This window comes from Aedes albopictus, chromosome 3 (assembly GCF_035046485.1).
Source record: "Aedes albopictus strain Foshan chromosome 3, AalbF5, whole genome shotgun sequence".
NCBI lineage: Eukaryota > Metazoa > Arthropoda > Insecta > Diptera > Culicidae > Aedes > Aedes albopictus.
In genome coordinates this window covers 342,118,899-342,143,945 of record NC_085138.1, presented here as the reverse complement: position 1 = coordinate 342,143,945, position 25,047 = coordinate 342,118,899, and the positions used below count along the sequence as shown (strand labels likewise).

Sequence of the window (25,047 nt, the reverse complement as noted above, 5' to 3'; positions counted from 1 at the left end):
CTTGTCCATTCCGGTGACGTTGACGTTTCTTCTTAGCTCCGTAATAGGGTTCAAGAAAGATTGCTCATTTCTTGAATGATTCCTTGCCTGAATTTTCACCGCACTGAGAGATCAAGCAATTTCTGGCGATCTCCCTACCATACCGATAAGATAAGGCATTGATCATGCTTCGAACTGGATTTATCCTATTCTGAGAAGTTCGTCGGTTGTGCACGTTCCAACATCCAAGATGGTTTCTATGAGAGAACCATGCAGAAAAGCATTCGGCACGTCATTTCCAGGTGATTGCTTCTGGAGATAGCCCTTCGCAACTAATCTTGTTTTGTAGCGGACCGGCCTGCCACCTTCAACCAGAGTACTCATTTCGACTTCAGCGGTTTTACATTTTCTGGACATGTCGTTAGCTGCCATTATTTGCTTTGAGAGAATTCCAGAGGCTCGTAACCAGGCCTCGCTGTCGTCTCATCCAACAATCTGTGGTTTGGTCTAGAAATTTCTAATCCTAAGAGGGTACTTCTTCTTCTTCTGTATGGCTCTACGTTCCCACTGGAATTTGGCCTGCCTCTCTCTAACTTAGTGTTCTTTGAGTACGTCCACAGTTATTAATTGGAGGGCATTCTTTGCCAGCCGTTGCATGAATTAGTATATTGTGAGGCAAGCACAATGATACACTATCTGCCGTAATTCTGCAAAGTGACGTAAGCGACATTGCTAGTTTTGGGCCATTTTTTGGTTATTGTGCACAAAACTCTTGGTCATCCTCTAAGTTTCTTTCCATAGATGATAGATTACGACTAGATCTTGCATTATTATACAGCAGGCATTCCACAGAGTTATTTTTCTAGTTACACTAGATATTATGTATAATATACCAAAAATTAATGAAATTTTGAATGGCGCTTACGTCACTTTGCAGAATTACGGCAGACTATACCCAGGGAGAAAATTTTCCCGACCGGAACGGGAATCGAACCCGCCGTCTCCTGATTGGCGATCCAAAGCCTTAACCATTAGGCCAACTGGAAACCCCTAAGAGGACACGTCGATTCGGGTTTTAATACGAGATCGCCTACACCGTATGATATCCGTGGTAGGGGACGGTTCACAAGTCTTGTGAATAATCATTTCCCGCATTGGCCGCAGCACTACAAACGCTAATTAAGGGTCAAGGACAGATTCACTCATACGGATATCTATATATATAAAAATGAATTTCTGTCTGTCTGTCCATCTGACCACTATGCAATCGGAAATCACTGAACCGATCGGTGTGAAATTTTGTATGCGGGTATATTTGAGGCCGATGAAGGTTCTTATAGCTTGGTGCGAGACCTCTCCGGTCGGTCTCTGGAACGAGGGGCTCCCATACAGATGACTTCGCCGGGGACGTCCCTATGGAGTTGTATGTCAAAAAAACACAGTAGGCAGGCATTACGACGTTTGCCGGGACAGCTAGTAACATATAAAACTACTAACAAAATGTTCACAAATAATTACAAACGTAACACAACCTTGATGATGACTAGAACCCTGCATTTTCACCGATATATGTTATTATTATTATTATTCACCGTTTAAAAAAATCGTACAGACTGAACTACTTAATACTAATTTACAACTATTTAAAACTAAACAATTCTTCTTATTCGATTTAAAAAAAAAAACCCTTTTGGGCATATCGAAGTCGAATTCTTCAGAAACAACATTGAACGCGCGAATACAAGAAACAATCGGATTATTATAAACCATAATTAGAGTGGTGGAAAGGAACAACGAACATGGGGACATGTTCGAAACATCGACAAAAACACGTGGTGACTCTGACACGTGTCGGTCCAGGACAACAGGGTGCGAGGCCGCCATGTTTAAGAATCCAACATATTTTATGTAAACATTTGTGTATCCACAAAAAATTCCATTGTGGATACACGATAGATGTTGGCTCCTGTCAGATGCATTAGGTGGGATTAGGGTTGCCACATACGTGGTCCAGGAACATTTCGTAATGGAAATTTCCTAGACTTCCTTGGGCATAGAGTATCTTCATGTCTGCCACACGATATTCACATGCAAAAATGATCATTGCCAGAAGAAGCTCCCAGTTAATAACTGTGGAAGTGCTCATAGAACACAAAACTGAGAAGCAGACTTTGCGGACTAGACGATGGACGATTTGGAACTGTTGCTTTTTCACTGGTCACTATTGGTCACTGGTATGCTGAAAGAAGTGTTGTACTAGGGGCGTGCAATTCGGATAAGTGTAGAATGACGTTTTTCAAAGTCATCTTTAAATGAGTACAGGTAGCTTTATGTGAAAACTGTATTACTCTTGTAGTGCCACTCTGATGAATACAAACATAACCCTGTATAATAAAGGCGGCCTACAATGCCGCAAGGAAATTCAGGGAAGGAGAAAAACAAAAGAAAATAGAATATCATACGGATAGCCGGGTGGTGCTGGAAACCTATTACTCTTGCCAGACGAGACCATACTTAGTCTCGAAGGTGGCGCGGTCATAGATGCCATATTTAATCCCTGTACCCGGAATGGAACATGTATAAATGTCCTTAAGCTTGTGCAGGGACACGTCGAATGATCGCTTTGCATCGTGACCATAGGATCCAATGGTAGCATTCCTGTCAGGTGATTCACACGCGGCGATGAGTTGTTGCAACCATGGACGGATGGCATTATGGTCTAGGTCAACGAACTCGCAGGTGTCCGGGAAGCGCTGATATTGACAAAAGGGTGCTGGGCAACGCAAACCACGGTATGCAGCGATGACTTTGGAACCCGAATCGCAGCCGTGAGTTTGCTCAAGAAACGCCCCGAAATATTCTAACATGCAGAACTTATGGCGAGTGCTAATAAGCTTTGCTTCGGAATTATCCCAACCGTCATACGCCATGCTGTTATGAAACTCGAACTCGAATGAAGAAGCGCTTGGTCGTACTACTGAACCAAGCGACGTACGGATCCTAGCGAGAGAAAGGAGAGTAGAATGTCTGGAATTAGGCACAGTGTGTAGAATTTACCACAAAAAATAAATATAAGCCGGGTTTTAAATAACAAAACCATTTGTTGCTCATTAACTTTGAAAAATATTTATTTCAAACATGGTCTTCAGTTGGCCTTGTGGAGAAGGCTTTGAATCGCCAATTCGAAGACGGCGTTTAGATCGGACTTTTCTTTTTTTCTTTGCATAGTGTATCCTTTGTACTCCCCCCTCAATAACCAAATTCATGCAATAGCAGGCAAAGAAAGCCCGTCAATTAATAACTGTGAAAGTGCTCAAAGAACACTAAGTTGAAGTTTCAGTGGTTAAGTAGAGCCACAAAGAAGATGCATATAGATACATTCCCAACTCTTTGTTTTTTTTGTTTTTATTTATGTGTATTTTAATATAACACTAATTCTACACTTAAGGGCGGACGGGACGGTCGGGGAAATATCCGCCATTGCTCTGTTGCTACTAAGATGGTAATCTCAGATTCTACTTCATATTTTGCAACAAAAACCTATCACTATGTATGCTCACTTGGAGTGCATATGCTGATTGTTTTTCAGCATCTTCAGTGCGATAGAACTCGAGATTACCATCTTCAAAATCGCGAGGCAAATTGTTAGAAAGAGAGGCAAGATAGGAAAAATAACACGGCGTCCCGTTTCACCATTCCCAACAAACGGTTGTTTCTACAACATTTTTAGAAACATCAGTAAATTCAGTAAAGATGCTAGGGCCCACAGTATCAGAAGGTCGGTTCCAGAGACACGTTATCCTCCATCTGGTTTGACTCGGATAAGATTATCATTTGTGTCAATAGAGGTTTACAGATGTTGAGGGCACAGATTTTTTCCTTCTCCGCTGTTGGGGAAATTAAGCCACTGCGTCCAAGATTGTCGAAGCGTTTAACGTATTGTATTAACGCATTAACGCATTGTATTTAACGCATGTATTCTTGTAAGACCATACTGAGGGTGACGGGGGTTTGATTCCCTGTCGGTTCAGGAAGTTTTGGTAATGGGGTAATGGGGCACGTTCGGTGTAGTACTAGATTTGTAGTAATGAGGTGAATTTTAGTATGGTGAGAAGGTCAATTCTCCGTTTCTGCAATGAAATGGTGCAAAAAGCGTAGGTATTATGATTCCTTGCCTAATTTGATGCTGTTTGAGCAAAACTTTGGATAACTATGTTGTTTATGTTGCAAGAAATGGAGAAAACAACAACACTGTTGCCCAAAGTTTTGCTCAAACAGCATTAAATTAGGCAAGAAATCATAATGCCTACGCTTTTTGCACAATTTCATTGCAGAAACGGAGAATTGACCTTCTCACCATACTAAAATGCACCTCATTATTACAAACCTAGTACTTCACCGATCTATCCTATTGAAATTTCCTTGACTTCCTTGGGCATGGAATATCTTTGTACCTGCGCTGCCACACGATATACGAATGCAAAATGGTCATTGGACAGATAAATTTCGCAGCTGTAAAATTTCTCATAGAACACTCAGCTGAAGAGCAGGCTTTGTACCAGCTGGATGTTACGCCAAGAAGATTATTCTTCTGAAGATTTCTACAGGGATTTCTCTAGAGATTCTAACAGATACTGCTCCAGAGAATCGTCCAAGAATTTCTCCAAAAATACATCCAGTGACTTTATCCGGAAATTTATTTTCGAACTCCCCTACGAATTCTCCAGGATTTTCTGATGGGTTTTTTCTAGGAATTTCTGCTGTGATTTCTCCAGGAATTCCGTCTGGAACTGCTCAAGCAAGCCCTGCTGGGGTTTCTCCAGTGGTTGTATCCATATTCTTCCAAAAATTCTCGTGGTATTTCTCCAGGAGTTGGTACCTCTTGGATTTTTTTTTTTCAGGAATCCCTTTGGATTTCTCCTGAAATTTCTGCTGGGATTGCTCTATTACCTACTGTTTCAAAAGCTCGAAACAAGCGTTACAGAAACCTAAAGTGAAATATACGAACTGATTTACCAGTAACAACTTTTAGCGCGAAACAAAGAACACAAATAAAATTGGAACTTGGAATTTACTAACCCTAGCCCAGCAGGCTAAACGGGCATGTCGAAGCGTGAGATCCTAGGTCTGCGCGAAGTCCGTTGGCCAAACTTTAGCAATATGTACTAGTTATTATGCATCGAGTTGCAAAATAGTTATTTATGTAACGAATTGTAAAAAGTTGATTTTTTCAGCACGAGTCGTACCGTTATCCAACGAGGCTTGCCGAGTTGGATAAATACGAAGAGTGCTGAAAAAAATCGAGTTTTGCAACGAGTTCCATACAAAATTTTATGCAATGATTTTTTCATAATGCAAGCCAAATGAGTTGCATAATGTTCATAACGCAACTCAAATGAATTGCATTATGAACATTATACAACTATTTTTCATTATGCAACTCATTTCAGTTGCATAATGAACCAGTTCGAAAAAAATGGTCATTATGATACCAAAATGAGTTATATAAAATATAAATTATGATACTGAATTGCATAATAATTATTTATGTAACGAGTTGTAAAAAGTTGATTTTTTCAGCACGAGTCGTACCGTTATCCAACGAGGCTTGCCGAGTTGAGCATGAGCATGAGAGCAACTCAAATGAGTTGCATAATGAACATTATGCAACTGTTTTTCATTACGCAACTAATTTCAGTTGCATAATGAACAAGTTCGGAAATTATTATACCGGTATATATATAGTTATGTGAATAACCACATCCACATCAGCAGTATCACCACGCGCTCGGACTTTGCACCATGCTGACCCAGCGACATACACCCAGAATGCCCGGTCAGCAATTATAAGGAATAAAGACAGGGACCAGTCAGTAGGACAGTTCAGTTCAGTGTTAAGAGTACAGTGTGTTAGATGTAATTCGAATCAATGTAAGTTCAAGTGATTAATAAATGTTTTTTTTATAAGACCAGAAGGTCTGTAATATCTTTGGCGCAGCCGTCCGGTAGCTGTTTAAAGTGCGTGTAGAAAACAGTGTAAAAATTTTGATTCGTAAATCAAAATTCTAGTAGGTCCGCGAGTAATTTACATAGTGAAAGCATCCAGCGTCATCGAGAGTGTGCTAGGAGTTGAGGCCTCACCGCACGACACCAACAACAGTGAACCGCGATCCCCCACGATTGTAACAGGTAAGTGAAACTTGCGATTTTATTTACTCCGTGTGTTCTTAGAGAGGCACGATTAATACTATCCATTTTTCATTTATCGTATTGGAATTGAACCGTCCTTAGAGGAAGTTTAATTTCATCGCGATAAAATAAAGTTGATTACACACGTTACCCGTTCTTAGAGAGAGGTAACACGTGCAACAATTTAATTTATCGTCTGGATAGCAAAAGTTCTTAGAGAAATTGCTTCCTAAACAGAATTAGCAAAGTTCCAAGAGAATTGTTATTCTGAGAAACATCACGAGTTCTTAGAGAACGTGAGTTTCTAAAAACATTTCAGTTAATGCCTAAAACTCCCAACAGGGCCAAGAGTGCCTTGCACATTACAAGGAATATACTGAAAAATAAAAACAAGGTGCAGTCAGCCTCTGAATCCACCACTGATTCCGATAACGATTCAATCGAATCGGCTGAATTTGCGCACGTCCCACTGAAAGATCTGCATATTTCGCTCGATCAAATCAACATGGCAATGGAAAACCCTTTAGACCAAATTGCGGCACAACTTAATACGATGATGCAAGCAATTAACAGGCTTGATGCAAAACAGAATGAATATGACGCGCTCATTCGAAACGCAACTAGTGCTCCTCCCGCTCCACCTTTGCCTTCCACCGAGTCACACACAGGGCAACAAACGAGAACGAACCTCGACTATCTATTCAAAATACCGGATCCTATTAAGTCGCTCCCGGTATTCGAAGGAAATCGCAAACAGTTAACCGCTTGGTTGCAAACTGCGGAGAATACATTAAACCTTTTGAAACCACATGTTAACGATACACTTTTCAAAATGTACGTCACTGCCGTGACTAACAAAATTGCCGGAAAAGCAAAGGACATCTTATGCTTAGCCGGGAATCCAGATGATTTTGACGTTATTAAAGATATTTTAACAAACGCACTCGGAGACAGACAGGAGTTATCAACATACAAATGCCAGCTTTGGCAGAATAAAATGTCGGAGGGCATATCAATACAAAAATATCACCAAAAAACAAAAGACATTATACAGAGCATAAAAAATTTGGCAAAGCAGAAACAATTATACAAAGACAATTGGCAGGCTATTAACGCATTTATTGATGAAGACGGCCTTGCCGCCTTTATTGCCGGTCTTAAGGAACCGTACTTTGGGTTTGCGCAAGCAGCCAGACCCACCGATATTGAGGATGCATACGCATTCTTATGTAAATTTAAGTCTAAGGAATTAACAGCTTCCTACATGTCAGAAACACCTAAACACCCAAAACATTTCAAACAAAATTCGAGATTTGAGAAACCTCACTCGCATAACAACATTACTGAAGAGAAAACGGATTATAAAAACAACCAGAAACCAACAACATCATCAACCCCGATGGAAACCGAATCTACTAAAAGTCGTTTGACTCTTAATAGAAGGCTAATTAACAATCATGAACTTGATAGCTCTGAGTCCGAAGACGAAGCACCGGAAGAAATTTCCGTAAATTTTCAAGTACATGCGGAGTCCAAAAACGAGACATGAACTTCTTGCCATATCTCGAAATCAAACATCCAGAAACAGACACGTTAATAAAACTCTTGATTGACTCGGGTGCTAATAAAAACATTATCTCCCCAGGATTTCTAACACAAACGAGACCCATAAACACCTCTATTAGGAATGTCAATGGAAACCAAACAATAAAGAACAAAGGCAAATTAAAGATTTTCAAAAACCTTCCCCCGCTGTCATTTTATGAATATAAATTTCACGAATTTTTCGACGGCATATTAGGTGCCGAATCTCTAGCCAGATTCAAAGCAAAACTTAATTTTAGATCCGAAACGCTACGACTAAACGGAGAAAAAGTAAAATTCTTAAAATACTTTCTTTCAAAAGCCCCTATATATCACCACACAGTCACTTTGGATACACTTAATAACGGAGACTGGTTTGTCCCGGAATTCCAGAAATTGAATGAAAACTCAGTTATCGAGCCAGGATTATACAAGGCAGACAACTTAAAAACCACCATTAATATTATTTCTACAGAAAAGGAACCCCCAAAACTCCCATGTCTCAAAGTCACAATTAACAACTACGAAACCATCGACCCCATCCCTATTGAATCAAAGGAAAAACTTAGTATCGATGAAATACGCAGCGTTATTAGAACTGAACACCTATCTCCATTAGAAAAGTCGGAATTAATAAATCTGATTTACAATAATCAACAAGTTTTATTACAAAAAAACGAAAAACTATCATCCACTACCGCTATAAAACACAAAATAATAACCAATAATGATGCCCCTGTTTATACCAAAAGCTACCGCTATCCCCACCATTACCGGAAAGATGTTGAAGACCAGATTCAAGAAATGCTTGATAATGGTATCATCACCCATTCATCCAGCCCATATTCTTCTCCGATTTGGGTTGTACCAAAAAAAACAGATGCTTCGGGAAAACGTAAAGTACGAGTAGTTATCGACTATAGGAAATTAAATGATAAAACTATAGACGATAAATATCCAATGCCTCAAATAGAGGATATACTTGATCATCTTGGAAAATCTGTCTATTTTACCACACTAGACCTTAAATCCGGATTTCATCAAATTGAGATGGATCCGAAGCACAGAGAGAAAACCGCGTTTTCTACAGACAAGGGCCACTTCGAGTTTACTCGGATGCCGTTTGGCCTGAAAAACGCCCCAGCCACCTTCCAGAGGGCTATGAATAATATTCTTAAGGACTATATCGGCACCATTTGTTATGTGTACCTCGATGATATTGTTATCATCGGACGGAACCTGAAAGAACACTTGCAAAATCTCATTCTAATTTTGAAAAGACTATCACAGTTTAATTTAAAAATACAACTCGACAAGTGCGAATTTTTAAAGAAGGAAACGGAATTCCTAGGTCACATCATCTCTGAAGATGGTGTTAAACCAAACCCCGACAAAATTGAAAAGATTCTTAAATGGCCAATCCCCAAAACTGATACTCAGATTAAGCAATTCCTAGGACTAGCTGGATATTATCGTCGGTTCATCAGAGATTTTTCGAAAATTACAAAACCCATGACAAAATATTTAAAAAAAGACATACCATTAAACCTTCAGGACCAGAATTATTTGAACGCATTCAACACTTTGAAGCAAATCATATCTACGGATCAAGTATTAGCTTATCCGCAATATGATAAACCGTTTATATTAACAACAGATGCGTCAGATTTCGCATTAGGCGCAGTTCTGTCCCAAATGCAAGAAGGCATTGAGAGGCCTATCGCTTTTGGATCCAGAACATTGTCAGAAACGGAATCACGGTATGCCACAAACGAAAAAGAGGCATTAGCTATTAAATGGGCTACCCAAAAATTCAAAAACTATCTTCACGGCGCAAAATTTACCTTAGTCACCGATCACAAACCCCTTACGTTCATTAAAACTTCAGATAAAAATCCAAAAATTCTTAGATGGAGATTAGATCTAGAAACCTTTGACTATGACATAAAATATAAAGAAGGACGAGCCAACGTAGTTGCCGACGCATTAAGCCGACGCCCATTGGAGGTCAACAAAAATGAAATTATAATTGATACAAATCCTTCCATTTCAGGTACAAACCAGGAGAGAAATTCTAACATGGAAGAACCATCCGCAGACAACGAAACAATACACAGTGGAGATGATTCTAATGATTTTTATATACACTTTGTAGATCGCCCCATCAACCATTTCAAAAACCAACTGATTTTTCGGACATCTGGAATAACCACAACCATAAAGGAAACCCTCTTCCAAAATCATCGACGGACGATCGTGGCACAACCCAATTTTTCCAAAGAAGATATAACAAACTTTTTGAAAGTTCACCACAATGGTAAGCAAACCGCCATTCTCGCCCCAGACCCCATTATGCTTATCATACAAGAAGTATTTAAAGAACACTTTGATGCGAAAGGTCACTTCGTCTTTACAACTAAACTCGTTGAAGATGTACAAAACGAAGAAAGACAGAATCAATTAATTATTAATGAACATGAACGAGCCCATCGAGGAATAACGGAAGTAAACTCTCAATTAAAAAGATCCTACTATTTCCCCAAGATGAGCAAACTCATAAATATGCTAATCAACTCTTGCCGCGTTTGTAACAAACATAAGTACGAGCGTAAGCCGTACAATATAAAAATATCCCCCCGTCCGATAACGGAAAAACCGATGGAACGCGTCCATATGGACATTTTTATAATGGATTCCTGTAACTTTCTTTCCCTTATAGATTCATTTACTAAGCACCTCCAATTGTATAACATGAAAACAAAAAACCTTACCGACGTTCAAAAGGCATTAACTAAATACTTTGTATCCTTTGGCATCCCAAAATTAATCGTAACAGACCACGAAACGACGTTCCAATCAATACAATTTAGAAATTTTGTCAATCAAGCTGGATCTTCTTTAGCTTATGCTTCTTCGTCAGAAGCTAACGGTCAGATTGAAAGGGCCCACTCGACTATAATTGAAATTTTTAACAGTAATAAACATAAATTCGATAATTTAGGCACAAAATCAATGATTAAACTATCAGTTGCATTGTATAATAACTCTGTTCACTCTGCCACTTCTTTCACTCCCAATGAACTGCTTTTTAACAATAACAATAACACAAACCCAATTGATATTGTCGAGAAGGCAAATAAACTATTTACCGATGCAAGAATAAACATGTATAAAGCCCAAATAAAGTTAAGAAAACAAAATGGCGATAAGGAAGATCCACCCGTATTTGAAGAAAATCAGACGGTCTACGTTATTCCAAATATCAGAACGAAACAAGAACCACGAGCCAAAGAAACTAAAACCCACGATGTAAAACATAAAACATTCAGAAAGAAGCATTAAAAGAAATAAAAACAAAATTAAACGAATAAAGAAAACGTAAACTACATATTACAGATTATCATCTATTTCCTGGCCATCTTACTACTTGCCGAATCCAAAATGGAAATAAGGAATCTTCACACAGATCCAGTACTACTGATGAAATTAGGAAACTGCGGAATTCAGACCGGTACTACAATAATAGTCCATCCCATAAATCTTACGAACATAGAAGAGAACATACACAATTTTCACATGATAACTAAAAATCTTGATCCTAAAATTCCCATCTCTGAACTGGTCATAAGAAGAAGTAGGAATTTACTCGATACGTTTTATCAAATAAAACCACTCAGAAGTAGAAGAGTTAGAAGATATGATGCGATCGGAACGGCATTCAAGTGGATAGCTGGCACGCCGGACGCAGACGACCTCAAACTCATCAATGGTACCTTGAACGAGCTAATAAATGACAATAACCAACAGATCCAGATCAACACGAGAATCAATGAACGCATCCAGGACATAACCAGGACCGTAAATGAAATAATCCAGAAAAACGACGTACTAAACCAAATTTTGCTTCAGGAGATAGACGCTCTGAACCTGCTAGCTTACATGGACACAACTTTCAATATCCTGAGAGACATAGAGGACACCATCTTAAAATCCAGACTATCGCTCGCAAATAGCAAACTGCTATCGCTAAAGGAGATCTTCGCAATTGAATCAATAATTAACGAGCAAGGAATAACGACACAATTTCCAGAGGAAGCGTTAGATTTCGTGGAATCGAAAATCGCAGTCAAACAGGAAATGTTGCTATACATACTACGGATACCAAAATTAGATACAAAAGCAGAAGTTTTCCAAATCACCCCACTATTAGTCAACAATACAATAATTACCGGAATTCCTTCTCATATCATAAAATCCGGACAAGACATCTTTTCAACAGAAAAGCCAAATGATTTCATTCAACGCTACCCATTCATCAAAACCATGGAACAAGGATGTGTTAAATCACTGTTTTTTGGCAAACAAAGTCACTGCAATATACTTGTTCAATACAATGGTTTCACACATATGATATCGGAAGATAAAATTCTAATAAGTGAGGTGGAACCAACAACCCTCACTTCAAACTGTGGCCCAGATAACAGGACACTGGATGGAAATTTCCTGATCTCTTTCTCCAATTGTAGCATCTGGATAAAAAACACTACCTTCACTAACAGTGAATTAACAGTCAACACACCTGAAATTTTCGGAGCTTTCCCAGGACTTAAACAGATCAGTTTTACAACAGCACAACTTATCATTTATCACGAGCCAAATGTTCGAAAACCGAAGGAAAATCGAACACATCCAATTTAAACAGTACAGAAACAACACCTGGATATTCAGTATCTTCGGAGGAATATCGTCAACTTTAGCAACATTTATAATCATCGCCATCCTATGTCTTCGCAGAAAAAAGATAGTCATCAAAATCAAACAATCGTCCCCAAAGCGGAAACCAAAAACCAACCACACAGCAGAGCTCATCAATCAGCAATCATCATCAATAGAAGCTGGAAACCCAGGAAACAACCAGCATCAGTGACTTACAGGCCGAGGACGACCCTTTTTTCACCCCCGGAGGAGTTATATGAATAACCACATCCACATCAGCAGTATCACCACGCGCTCGGACTTTGCACCATGCTGACCCAGCGACATACACCCAGAATGCCCGGTCAGCAATTATAAGGAATAAAGACAGGGACCAGTCAGTAGGACAGTCCAGTTCAGTGTTAAGAGTACAGTGTGTTAGATGTAATTCGAATCAATGTAAGTTCAAGTGATTAATAAATGTTTTTTTTATAAGACCAGAAGGTCTGTAATATCTTTATATATAAATGGAAATTATGATACTGAATTGCATAAAAGATGAATCGAGTTTTTAAGCGATTTTTTCATTATACAATAGTTATTATTCATTTTTAAGTTGCATGTTATTCATTATGCAACCCAAATGAGTTGCATAATAAACATTATGCAATTCTTCTTCATAATGCAATTAATTTGCATAATAAACATTATGCAACTCTTCTTCATAATGCAATTAATTTGCATAATGAACCGGGTAGTACGTATAAGTTGATTTATCGGAAAATTTGACAATTATTTGAGCAGATTAGCAGATTGTTTAAAATGTTTATGGAAATATTTATAGATGTTCATTTTTAACCACTCTCCCCTGTAGCTGGATCTGCTCGATAACAGCTACGGTCAGTTTTTTTGCATGGAGAAGCAAGCGATTCTATCAACATTCCGCTTTTCCTTTGATCCAGCGAAAACTTGGGGATAACCCAGGATACCCTTCTATAGAGCTTGCTGACGTTTATTCATCTTTCTCTTTCAAACATGCAAGCGGAATAGGATTTGTTATCATCAGGAAAGGTTTCCCGATGAAAACAAATCCTATCCCGCCTGCATGCTTGAAAGAGAGAGGTGAATAAACGTCAGCAAGCTCTATTTGAAGTCGGTATTTTCAGGTCCTATAGGACTATAGTTTTTAAGGATTGAATAGAGGCTTGCATCAAAAACCTAACCTCATCGAATTCTCATACGATTTGTAAACATTGCCCTCAAATTTTTTTTGAGGGCAAGGACGGCTTTATGGACCGACGCCGAAGGAAAGAAAGAGAAGGAGACAGTGATGACGTCAGCGTGCAAGCGCTCATAAAAACAATAAAAACTAACCTTCTGCTTTCTGCACGGCACGTCTGAAGATGCAAAGATTCGCTGTTCGGTACTCCTTCTGCGGCTAAATAGCTATTCCAAGCCGGAAACGCTATTTCTTGTTTTTCAATAAGCACACTTATCAAACCACTAAAGAACGACCGGTCCCAGAAAACACGGAAAAACGGAACTCACTCAAACCGAATTATTCACGGATTGCGTGCGGAACAAGCGGACAAGAACGCGATGCTGGCGATGGTGTCGATGCTACAAAAAGTCAACTGCGCGCGACAAACAAGAAAATCCGGGGCGACGTCTCACCCTTTCGGCCAGGATCATTAAAAATGGTGGGAATACTTTCAACCTTTTTTTTTTTGCTACAGTACACTGCCCATAACTGCATAATTGTAACATTTGCATTTTTTGCCAATATTGAGTTAATACCGGGGATCATCACCCAATCATCAGTACTTTCATCCACCCAAATGAACTTTTTAAGTTTGTTCTGCAAAATGTGAAACAAATACCAAGTCGTTTTGTCTCATTGACTAAAATTAATGAATGTAATCGCATAACAGTCACACTGGAAATACACACTGGTGTCAAAGCGTAATATCAATCAATGTTGGTCTTATTATTTTTTTTAACTATTCGTCCAGCATACAAGAAGAGCTGTAGAAAATTTCTTTGCAAAAGGATGAATTTTAAGTTATTGACACATTTTTGAAATTTCGTATCGTCTCCATACTAGCGCATGTTGCAAACTTTAAACTCCATTTTGTACAATGCCTACTTTTGTCGAATGTGACTGTTATGCAGTTATGGGCAGTACAGTACATTTCCAATTTCAACAACAACGGTTCTGATTAAAATCTTCCAACCTTAAATGTTTTGTCAGATGGGAATTGGGTTCTTTAGGGGTATCTAGATTATTGCATAATCGGAATCTCCGTCCAAAAAATAGTCGAAATCCAAAATTTCATCATTTTAGGAGCCCGGGAACTATTTTTTAAATTCATTTTAAGTTTGTATGGGGATTTTTGTTTGTTCGGGGCGAACTGTCACTTTATCGATTGAACTGTCATTCTATCCACGGAAATTAAAACTTTTTTGTTTATTTAACCATCAAAACAAAGGAATCGGAACGCAATAAAATCACGTTATACTCAGAAAAATGAGCTCTTTCGATTAGGCTAAAGAAAAAGGGAATATTTAATTCACTAAACAACCCAATTTCCCCGAAATAATTTAAAGCCTGGAACACATAGCGTCCGTTCCGTTGAGGTTTGCGTTTTTTGACAGTTCTCCCATGGGAAATGTGTCAAACTACTGCCACGCACACGCAAACGTATGCATTGTGTGGGGCACTTAACCGACGAATGGGGCACGTCCGGTGTAGTACATACTAGGATGTGTAGTATGAGCTGAATGTTTGTCCGTTTCAGCAAAGAAATGGTGCAAAAAGCGTGGGTATTATGATTTCTTGCCTAATTTGATGCTGTTTGAGCAAAACTTTGGATAACTATGTTGTTTATTGTAGAAATAGAGCATTTGAAGAAAAAAAAATAATAATAAAATAGGTTCAGGTAATGTAAAAAAAGGAGCCTAACAATTTCCTAGAGTGTAACTGTGCATACGAAATCCGGCTCCAACGCATACGATTGATGGTGAGCGAGCATTCGAAATCCAGCTCTCCGTTGAGCGCCGGTGGATGGCAAGAAAGAGACGACTGACATTTGGAAGAAGGGAAGAAAGAGAATGATGATAGGGTTGTTGATTGAGCAAATCGGAAAAGAAAATCAGTTTTGAGAATGAAGTTGTGAAGTGATGTTGTGTTTAGTGGTGTGTTGAGCAATAAATGAAAAAAATAATAATTGAATGCTTGTGTTCTGTGTTCTTTTAATTGAATTTCACGATGATTTCCGACAATGGCGCATGTTGGTAGGTATTTACAAGTTTTGATTAAATAATTGCGTTGAACAGATCGAAATACTTGATGGCGAGATATTTTTGGTAAGTAATGTGGAAAAAATCGAGCGGCGTTTCCTCACTTGTGCGATTGTGTTTGTCAATAGCAGTGTTTATTTTTACGGTAGCGGTCTGCTCTCGAGTCAGCTGCTCTGGCTGGGATTCACGATTTCGAAGTTGCAGAATGTGGGTGAGAAAGAACGGGAGGGAAATATTTTTTTGTTTTCTTTTTTTATTGTTTTCACGCACATTCTGACGGCTCCTTACGAGGTTTTTCATTAGTGCGACAAACAGTTGGAATCTCTTTTAACTTCGTTGTCGCGAATGGGATTTTGTGAAATGGCGTGTGTCGCTGGGTAAGATGGTAACATAAAAGTTCACCTTGACAACATTTACGCAGCTTAGACGCACTATTCTTTTGCGGGGTTTTTGCATGTGTGGAAGGAAGGCAAATTATCTTCTCGCTTCCTTCCGGAAAACCACAACTAGATTCAGCACCCAGCAGCACCGTTAAGCGAGTTATATACATTGGGTTCTCTTTGGGTGCCGTAATTGACGATGGGCATTGGCAGGACAATCTTGTCGAACGTTTGTGCAGTGCAGGGCTAGTCGCGATGGACTTTGGTTGCTGTGGCGATGTTTTTTTTTTCTTTTCATGCGCATGGAGCCTTGTTAATTTGGATTTGAGTTTCTTTGATCAGACGGACAGTTAACTGTATGCTGAGAGTTATTTTTGGTGGTAGCGACCACGAGTGTGTGCTTCATTTAATTGTTACGGAATGGAACGGTCCAACGAATGTTAATTATTTTGTAATTGTATCCTCACCAGAGAGGAGAGTTGTCACAAAAAAAATAGGCACACAACAGGTACCAGGGAGGATGCAGCGGTTATTCTATACTCCTTGAAAATTGTGATGCGAGGCTTAAGCCTGGAGCACATAGCGTCCGTTCCGTCGAGGTTTGCGTTTTTTTGACAGTTTTCCCATGGGAAATGTGTCAAACTACTGTCACGCACACGCAAACGTATGCATTGTGTGGGGCACTTTAGGAATTTCTAAGCTCGTGGTGTATGATCTTCATCCTATTCTGTTCAAGTTAGGATAAGCGTATGTCACATTGGGTGGATTTTAGCAACAAATTCTGGTTGCGAAATTGTTAAGCCTGGAACGCATGGCGTCCGTTCCATCGAGGTTTGTGTTTTTTTTTTTGACAATTTACCCATGGGAAATGTGTCAAATTACTGACACGCACACGCAAACGTATGCATTGTGTGGAGCACACTTTATTATAGTTGCACGATGGTTGGAATTAGATTCAGTGATCCTCACAAATAACAGCACCTTGTTCAAATTGTTTACATACCTTTTTTTAAAGGCGATATTGATGCAGCTCAATTAGTTCAGTGAAGTGAAATTAGGGTTACAGTAAAATAATACATGCATTTTATAAAATAATGAACTTGTAAGATGTTTTGCCACAATAATTCAACTTATTGGACGCAGTGGCTTAATTTCCCCGGCAGGGGAGTAAAAAAAAATATGTTTGTACAACTGTAATAGAGGTTCGGCCACGTTTTTGATTAGAAATATGATCCTCGTGATATATCATAAATAATTATAACAACCTATAGCTATTAGACCTGAGAAGAAGAAAGTTAGTCGTCATTTCATTGGACGAAGATCCGGTTGGGTCAAATAGAAAGTCTAAATCCAATTCTAGATCGGAGTTGGTCAGTGTGTCCAAGCTGAGCACTGGACCCGGATGGGTCAAGAAATCCAACTTTAAGACCTGAGAAGAAGAAAGTTGGTCGTCGCTTCATTGGACGAAGATCTGGTTGGGTCAAATAGAAGGTCTAAATCCAACTCTAGATCGGAGTTGGTCAGTGTGTCCAAGCTGAGCACTGGACCCGGATGGGTCAAGAAATCCAACTTTAAGACCTGAGAAGAAGAAAGTTGGTCGTTGCTTCATTGAGCGAAGATCCGTTTGGTCAAATAGAAGGTCTAAATCCAACTCTAGATCGGAGTTGGTCAGTGTGTCCAAGCTGAGCACTGGACCCGGATGGGTCAAGAAATCCAACTTTAAGACCTGAGAAGAAGAAAGTTGGTCGTCGCTTCATTGGACGAAGATCTGGTTGGGTCAAATAGAAGGTCTAAATCCAACTCTAGATCGGAGTTGGTCAGTGTGTCCAAGCTGAGCACTGGACCCGGATGGGTCAAGAAATCCAACTTTAAGACCTGCGAAGAAGAAAGTTGGTCGTCGCTTCATTGGACGAAGATCCGGTTGGGTCAAATAGAAGGTCTAAATCCAACTCTAGATCGGAGTTGGTCAGTGTGTCCAAGCTGAGCACTGGACCCGGATGGGTCAAGAAATCCAACTTTAAGACCTGCGAAGAAGAAAGTTGGTCGTCGCTTCATTGAACGAAGATCCGGTTGGGTCAAATAGAAGGTTTTTGGACCAGAAACCTATAGACTAGAGCATAACTAAAATCAATTGTGCTATGAATACAAGTTAGAAACTGTAAAGTTCAATGACCTAGAAGAATTTCCAAAGCTGTAAGTGTTTGTAGAATTTCTTGATTGTGTAGCGGTTTAGAATCTTCTGGAGCCTGGTAAGCTCCATCCACAAGAGCATTAGCAAAATCAGTTGTGATATGGCTAAGAGTTAGAAAATGTAAAAGTAAATTGAGCAGGAAGTATTTGAATTATTTTTTGATTTTGTAGCTGTTTGGAATCTTCTGGAGCCTTGTAAGCTCCTTCCGCAAGAGCATTAGCAAAATCAGTTGTGATATGGCTAAGAGTTAGAAAATGTAAAAGTAAATTGAGCAGTAAGTGTTTGTAGAATTTCTTGATTTTGTAGCTGTTTGGAATCTTCTGGAGCCTGGTAAGCACCATCCACAAGAGCATTAGCAAAATCAGTTGTGATATGGCTAAGAGTTAGAAAATGTAAAAGTAAATTGAGCAGTAAATGTTTGCAGAATTTCTTGATTTTGTAGCTGTTTGGAATCTTCTGGAGCCTGGTAAGCTCCATCCACAAGAGCATTAGCAAAATCAGTTGTGATATGGCTAAGAGTTAGAAAATGTAAAAGTAAATTGAGCAGGAAGTATTAGAAGTATTTTTTGATTTTGTAGCTGTTTGGAATCTTCTGGAGCCTGGTAAGCTCCATCCACAAGAGCATTAGCAAAATCAGTTGTGATATGGCTAAGAGTTAGAAAATGTAAAAGTAAATTGAGCAGTAAGTGTTTGTAGAATTTCTTGATTTTGTAGCTGTTTGGAATCTTCTGGAGCCTGGTAAGCTCCATCCACAAGAGCATTAGCAAAATCAGTTGTGATATGGCTAAGAGTTAGAAAATGTAAAAGTAAATTGAGCAGGAAGTATTAGAAGTATTTTTTGATTTTGTAGCTGTTTGGAATCTTCTGGAGCCTGGTAAGCTCCATCCACAAGAGCATTAACAAAATCAGTTGTGATATGGCTAAGAGTTAGAAAATGTAAAAGTAAATTGAGCAGGAAGTATTAGAAGTATTTTTTGATTTTGTAGCTGTTTGGAATCTTCTGGAGCCTTGTAAGCTTCTTCCGCAAGAGCATTAGCAAAATCAGTTGTGATATGGCTAAGAGTTAGAAAATGTAAAAGTAAATTGAGCAGGAAGTGTTTGTGGTATTTTTTTGATTTTGTAGCTGTTTGGAATCTTCTGGAGCCTGGTAAGCTCCATCCACAAGAGCATTAGCAAAATCAGTTGTGATATGGCTAAGAGTTAGAAAATGTAAAAGTAAATTGAGCAGGAAGTATTTGAAGTGTTTTTGATTTTGTAGCTGTTTGGAATCTCCTGGAGCCTTGTAAGCTTCTTCCGCAAGAGCATTAGCAAAATCAGTTGTGATATGGCTAAGAGTTAGAAAATGTAAAAGTAAATTGAGCAGGAAGTATTTGAAGTGTTTTTGATTTTGTAGCTGTTTGGAATCTCCTGGAGCCTTGTAAGCTTCTTCCGCAAGAGCATTAGCAAAATCAGTTGTGATATGGCTAAGAGTTAGAAAATGTAAAAGTAAATTGAGCAGGAAGTGTTTGTGGTATTTTTTTTGATTTTGTAGCTGTTTGGAATCTTCTGGAGCCTGGTAAGCACCATCCACAAGAGCATTAGCAAAATCAGTTGTGATATGGCTAAGAGTTAGAAAATGTAAAAGTAAATTGAGCAGTAAATGTTTGCAGAATTTCTTGATTTTGTAGCTGTTTGGAATCTTCTGGAGCCTGGTAAGCTCCATCCACAAGAGCATTAGCAAAATCAGTTGTGATATGGCTAACAGTTAGAAAATGTAAAAGTCAATTGGGCAGTAAGTGTTTGTAGAATTTCTTGATTTTGTAGCTGTTTGGAATCTTCTGGAGCCTGGTAAGCTCCATCCACAAGAGCATTAGCAAAATCAGTTGTGATATGGCTAAGAGTTAGAAAATGTAAAAGTAAATTGAGCAGGAAGTGTTTGTGGTATTTTTTGATTTTGTAGCTGTTTGGAATCTTCTGGAGCCTGGTAAGCTCCATCCACAAGAGCATTAGCAAAATCAGTTGTGATATGGCTAAGAGTTAGAAAATGTAAAAGTAAATTGTGCAGTAAATGTTTGCTGAATTTCTTGATTTTGTAGCTGTTTGGAATCTTCTGGAGCCTGGTAAGCTCCATCCACAAGAGCATTAGCAAAATCAGTTGTGATATGGCTAAGAGTTAGAAAATGTAAAAGTAAATTGAGCAGGAAGTATTAGAAGTATTTTTTGATTTTGTAGCTGTTTGGAATCTTCTGGAGCCTGGTAAGCTCCATCCACAAGAGCATTAACAAAATCAGTTGTGATATGGCTAAGAGTTAGAAAATGTAAAAGTAAATTGAGCAGGAAGTATTAGAAGTATTTTTTGATTTTGTAGCTGTTTGGAATCTCCTGGAGCCTTGTAAGCTTCTTCCGCAAGAGCATTAGCAAAATCAGTTGTGATATGGCTAAGAGTTAGAAAATGTAAAAGTAAATTGAGCAGGAAGTGTTTGTGGTATTTTTTTGATTTTGTAGCTGTTTGGAATCTTCTGGAGCCTGGTAAGCTCCATCCACAAGAGCATTAGCAAAATCAGTTGTGATATGGCTAAGAGTTAGAAAATGTAAAAGTAAATTGAGCAGGAAGTATTTGAAGTGTTTTTGATTTTGTAGCTGTTTGGAATCTCCTGGAGCCTTGTAAGCTTCTTCCGCAAGAGCATTAGCAAAATCAGTTGTGATATGGCTAACAGTTAGAAAATGTAAAAGTCAATTGGGCAGTAAGTGTTTGTAGAATTTCTTGATTTTGTAGCTGTTTGGAATCTTCTGGAGCCTGGTAAGCTCCATCCACAAGAGCATTAGCAAAATCAGTTGTGATATGGCTAAGAGTTAGAAAATGTAAAAGTAAATTGAGCAGGAAGTGTTTGTGGTATTTTTTGATTTTGTAGCTGTTTGGAATCTTCTGGAGCCTGGTAAGCTCCATCCACAAGAGCATTAGCAAAATCAGTTGTGATATGGCTAAGAGTTAGAAAATGTAAAAGTAAATTGTGCAGTAAATGTTTGCTGAATTTCTTGATTTTGTAGCTGTTTGGAATCTTCTGGAGCCTGGTAAGCTCCATCCACAAGAGCATTAGCAAAATCAGTTGTGATATGGCTAAGAGTTAGAAAATGTAAAAGTAAATTGAGCAGGAAGTATTAGAAGTATTTTTTGATTTTGTAGCTGTTTGGAATCTTCTGGAGCCTGGTAAGCTCCATCCACAAGAGCATTAACAAAATCAGTTGTGATATGGCTAAGAGTTAGAAAATGTAAAAGTAAATTGAGCAGGAAGTATTAGAAGTATTTTTTGATTTTGTAGCTGTTTGGAATCTCCTGGAGCCTTGTAAGCTTCTTCCGCAAGAGCATTAGCAAAATCAGTTGTGATATGGCTAAGAGTTAGAAAATGTAAAAGTAAATTGAGCAGGAAGTGTTTGTGGTATTTTTTTTGATTTTGTAGCTGTTTGGAATCTTCTGGAGCCTGGTAAGCTCCATCCACAAAAGCATTAGCAAAATCAGTTGTGATATGGCTAAGAGTTAGAAAATGTAAAAGTAAATTGAGCAGGAAGTATTAGAAGTATTTTTTGATTTTGTAGCTGTTTGGAATCTTCTGGAGCCTTGTAAGCTTCTTCCGCAAGAGCATTAGCAAAATCAGTTGTGATATGGCTAAGAGTTAGAAAATGTAAAAGTAAATTGAGCAGGAAGTGTTTGTGGTATTTTTTTTGATTTTGTAGCTGTTTGGAATCTTCTGGAGCCTGGTAAGCTCCATCCACAAGAGCATTAGCAAAATCAGTTGTGATATGGCTAAGAGTTAGAAAATGTAAAAGTAAATTGAGCAGGAAGTATTTGAAGTGTTTTTGATTTTGTAGCTGTTTGGAATCTTCTGGAGCCTGGTAAGCTCCATCCACAAGAGCATTAGCAAAATCAGTTGTGATATGGCTAAGAGTTAGAAAATGTAAAAGTAAATTGAGCAGGAAGTATTAGATATATTTTTTGATTTTGTAGCTGTTTGGAATCTTCTGGAGCCTGGTAAGCTCCATCCACAAGAGCATTAGCAAAATCAGTTGTGATATGGCTAAGAGTTAGAAAATGTAAAAGTAAATTGAGCAGGAAGTATTAGATATATTTTTTGATTTTGTAGCTGTTTGGAATCTTCTGGAGCCTGGTAAGCTCCATCCACAAAAGCATTAGCAAAATCAGTTGTGATATGGCTAAGAGTTAGAAAATGTAAAAGTAAATTGAGCAGGAAGTATTAGAAGTATTTTTTGATTTTGTAGCTGTTTGGAATCTTCTGGAGCCTTGTAAGCTTCTTCCGCAAGAGCATTAGCAAAATCAGTTGTGATATGGCTAAGAGTTAGAAAATGTAAAAGTAAATTGAGCAGGAAGTGTTTGTGGTATTTTTTTTGATTTTGTAGCTGTTTGGAATCTTCTGGAGCCTGGTAAGCTCCATCCACAAGAGCATTAGCAAAATCAGTTGTGATATGGCTAAGAGTTAGAAAATGTAAAAGTAAATTGAGCAGGAAGTATTTGAAGTGTTTTTGATTTTGTAGCTGTTTGGAATCTTCTGGAGCCTGGTAAGCTCCATCCACAAGAGCATTAGCAAAATCAGTTGTGATATGGCTAAGAGTTAGAAAATGTAAAAGTAAATTGAGCAGGAAGTGTTTGTGGTATTTTTTGATTTTGTAGCTGTTTGGAATCTTCTGGAGCCTGGTAAGCTCCATCCACAAGAGCATTAGCAAAATCAGTTGTGATATGGCTAACAGTTAGAAAATGTAAAAGTCAATTGAGCAGTAAGTATTTGTAGAATTTCTTGATTTTGTAGCTGTTTGGAATCTTCTGGAGCCTGGTAAGCTCCATCCACAAGAGCATTAGCAAAATCAGTTGTGATATGGCTAAGAGTTAGAAAATGAAAAAGTCAATTGAGCAGTAAGTGTTTGTAGAATTTCTTGATTTTGTAGCTGTTTGGAATCTTCTGGAGCCTGGTAAGCTCCATCCACAAGAGCATTAGCAAAATCAGTTGTGATATGGCTAAGAGTTAGAAAATGTAAAAGTAAATTGTGCAGTAAGTGTTTGTAGAATTTCTTGATTTTGTAGCTATTTGGAATCTTCTGGAGCCTGGTAAGCTCCATCCACAAGAGCATTAGCAAAATCAGTTGTGATATGGCTAAGAGTTAGAAAATGTAAAAGTCAATTGAGCAGGAAGTATTAGAAGTATTTTTTGATTTTGTAGCTGTTTGGAATCTTCTGGAGCCTGGTAAGCTCCATCCACAAGAGCATTAGCAAAATCAGTTGTGGTATGGCTAAGAGTTAGAAAATGTAAAAGTAAATTGAGCAGGAAGTATTTGAAGTATTTTTTGATTTTGTAGCTGTTTGGAATCTTCTGGAGCCTGGTAAGCTCCATCCACAAGAGCATTAGCAAAATCAGTTGTGATATGGCTAACAGTTAGAAAATGTAAAAGTGAATTGAGCAGGAAGTATTTGAAGTGTTTTTGATTTTGTAGCTGTTTGGAATCTTCTGGAGCCTGGTAAGCTCCATCCACAAGAGCATTAGCAAAATCAGTTGTGATATGGCTAAGAGTTAGAAAATGTAAAAGTAAATTGAGCAGGAAGTGTTTGTAGAATTTCTTGATTTTGTAGCTATTTGGAATCTTCTGGAGCCTGGTAAGCTCCATCCACAAGAGCATTAGCAAAATCAGTTGTGATATGGCTAAGAGTTAGAAAATGTAAAAGTAAATTGAGCAGGAAGTATTTGAAGTATTTTTTGATTTTAGAGCTGTTTGGAATCTTCTGGAGCCTGGTAAGCTCCATCCACAAGAGCATTAGCAAAATCAGTTGTGATATGGCTAAGAGTTAGAAAATGTAAAAGTAAATTGAGCAGGAAGTGTTTGTGGTTTTTTTTTGATTTTGTAGCTGTTTGGAATCTTCTGGAGCCTGGTAAGCTCCATCCACAAGAGCATTAGCAAAATCAGTTGTGATATGGCTAACAGTTAGAAAATGTAAAAGTCAATTGAGCAGGAAGTATTTGAAGTATTTTTTATTTTGTAGCTGTTTGGAATCTTCTGGAGCCTGGTAAGCTCCATCCACAAGAGCATTAGCAAAATCAGTTGTGATATGGCTAAGAGTTAGAAAATGTAAAAGTAAATTGAGCAGGAAGTGTTTGTAGAATTTCTTGATTTTGTAGCTATTTGGAATCTTCTGGAGCCTGGTAAGCTCCATCCACAAGAGCATTAGCAAAATCAGTTGTGATATGGCTAAGAGTTAGAAAATGTAAAAGTAAATTGAGCAGGAAGTGTTTGTAGAATTTCTTGATTTTGTAGCTATTTGGAATCTTCTGGAGCCTGGTAAGCTCCATCCACAAGAGCATTAGCAAAATCAGTTGTGATATGGCTAAGAGTTAGAAAATGTAAAAGTAAATTGAGCAGGAAGTATTTGAAGTATTTTTTGATTTTAGAGCTGTTTGGAATCTTCTGGAGCCTGGTAAACTCCATCCACAAGAGCATTAGCAAAATCAGTTGTGATATGGCTAAGAGTTAGAAAATGTAAAAGTAAATTGAGCAGGAAGTGTTTGTGGTATTTTTTTGATTTTGTAGCTGTTTGGAATCTTCTGGAGCCTGGTAAGCTCCATCCACAAGAGCATTAGCAAAATCAGTTGTGATATGGCTAAGAGTTAGAAAATGTAAAAGTAAATTGAGCAGGAAGTATTTGAAGTATTTTTTTTGATTTTGTAGCTGTTTGGAATCTTCTGGAGCCTG

The 25,047-nt window shown here is 38.4% G+C and overlaps 1 long non-coding RNA gene across 1 annotated transcript; it reads right to left on the bottom strand.

The window, feature by feature from the left end:
- On the bottom strand, positions 1-14,059 carry LOC134284312 (uncharacterized). The gene is made up of 2 exons (XR_009995752.1): positions 13,822-14,059; positions 1-2,979 (listed from the first exon to the last, which is right to left on the bottom strand). It is a non-coding gene; the product is annotated as an uncharacterized LOC134284312 (long non-coding RNA).
- Positions 14,060-25,047: the final 10,988 nt, after the last annotated feature.